We start from the raw sequence: 2,001 nt of genomic DNA, 5'->3' as shown, positions 1-2,001 counted from the left end.
CACTACTGAGATAGGCTTTTATTTTTCAATCTTGATTTCAGAGGTCAACAAAATTTTTCAATTTTATTTCAATCATATAGTGGTGTAGACTAGTCTTTTAAGAACATTTTGCTGGAAATTTTTTTTTGGATACGACGCCCCGTTATAGAGTTATGATTTTTTAATTAACATGATGTCAAAAAATCCGCCCAAAAGCTTATCTTATTTCTGTTGGTTACGCACCGCTGATTCGCAATGTTTGTCATCACCTCAAGATGTCTACCGATTCGTGAAAAAGGCGTATTGCATTTGGGCTGTGTCCTCACTATGTCCATGATGCTTTAATAAAATAATGGGTTTAGGGTTAACCGGGGAGGGGGTGGTGTAAAGAATTGTATCATTATTTGCAGAAAGTTAATGTATTAAATCTAGGCCTATACAAGTATAAGTGGTGATTTTATTTCAGGATACTCAAGTCTCAGTTACTATTGTAATTAAGTGAAAACTCAATCCGGTCAACTCAATCTTGTAGTTGAAAGCATTAATGTTTGTTTAAAGTATCTGTAAAGGAACAGAAAATTATCTGACGTTCTATAGTGCTTTAATAAAATAATCGGTTAACGGGTTACCGTGGTGGGAGGCGGTGGGGGGTGTAAAAAAAATAATTGTATCATTATTTGGAGAATGTTAATGTATCAAAAGGCCTATACTAACAACATAAATGGTGATTTTATTTCAGGATACTCAAGTCTCGGTAACTACTGTAAGTGAAAACTCAATCCAGTCAACTCAATCATTGTAGTAGGAAAGCATGTTTGTTTGAAGACGTATCTGTGAAGGCCAGAAAATTACCTGAGTTTTAAAGGTGAATTTAATGTTTTGTTGACGTTTAAATTTTTACTGTCCTGTACTATTAATTATTAACAACATGCTATAGATGATGATGTCGTTTACACGATAGAGTTTAATCAAATTTAATGTGTATATATTAGGCCTATATAGGCCTTAAGGGACATTGAAATTGTAGTGTAGGTTAAGCTGTTTTGAAAACTAAAAAAAAAAAAATAATAATAATTTTCTTTTGTTTAAAAAAGAAGTAACTGCTAGTCTGTCATTAGCTACATATATGTATATTACTCCTATTTTAATACAATAATAAAGGGATGTAATACATTTAATAACGGTTTCTATAATATGCGCTCTATTTTGTTTTGTTATATCTTTCAGCAAGAGTGAAATTCCGAGGAAATGTTAGTACAAGTCACAGTGATTTAATATTTCAAACTAGATTTGTTCAACGGCATAATTCATACTAATTTAGCTTGGTACCATCGGACAAGAAAAGGCATGGTTATGGACAGTTGCTGCTGCAATATCACAAAGAACGCTGGTTTATGCACACCTGTATTCACAAATGGTTCTTGAATATTGTTTTATATAATAAACTCTTGTAATAGGACTACATTATGAAAAAAATGCATATTTAAACCGGACTGTAAAAGCAAAGAACTATAGAATAGCCTTGAATTTGAGGTACAATATGTTTAGCAGTAAGACGTTAGCAAAACGATAATATATGAAGGGGTATGCTAGTAAATGAGACCCTAGGGAAGTAATGTCCTACCGTATGATGTTTGTTGGTGTTTTAAATTAAAGAAATTATGGTTTGTATATGAACTCATAGTGTATTTTGTAAGTCTGCAGAAGTTGATTAAAGCCATTGTTACCAATTGGAACTGGGACCATTGCAAACCAATTGGAATTGGGGCCAGTTAAAGTTGAAGAGCAGTTGAACTGTCCACAAACACACAACACCCACATTTTTTTTTTTTTTTTTAGAATACACAGATTTTCTATATAAAATCGTTCAATTTATATACACTTTCTATATACAGTAATTGTATAGAATTTTCATTCGCATATATAATGTATTTTTATAGGTTTTTTCTATAAAAGTTTTATAGATTTATAAGTGGTTTTTATAAAATTGTTTATAGATTTTCTATAGTTTTTTTAAGGTTT

The 2,001-nt window shown here is 31.3% G+C and overlaps 1 long non-coding RNA gene across 1 annotated transcript; it reads left to right on the top strand.

The window, feature by feature from the left end:
- Positions 1-717: 717 nt before the first annotated feature.
- LOC117106511 lies at positions 718-1,640 on the top strand. Its single transcript, XR_004445082.1, has 2 exons — positions 718-844; positions 1,207-1,640. It is a non-coding gene; the product is annotated as an uncharacterized LOC117106511 (long non-coding RNA).
- The last annotated feature ends 361 nt before the right edge of the window (positions 1,641-2,001 follow it).

Source organism: Anneissia japonica, unplaced genomic scaffold, assembly GCF_011630105.1.
Source record: "Anneissia japonica isolate Jap-2015-1 unplaced genomic scaffold, ASM1163010v1 scaffold14004_len2001_cov150, whole genome shotgun sequence".
In the NCBI taxonomy this organism is placed as follows: domain Eukaryota; kingdom Metazoa; phylum Echinodermata; class Crinoidea; order Comatulida; family Comatulidae; genus Anneissia; species Anneissia japonica.
The sequence above is the reverse complement of the archived record's forward strand: the minus strand, read 5'-3'. Positions and strand labels throughout refer to the sequence as shown.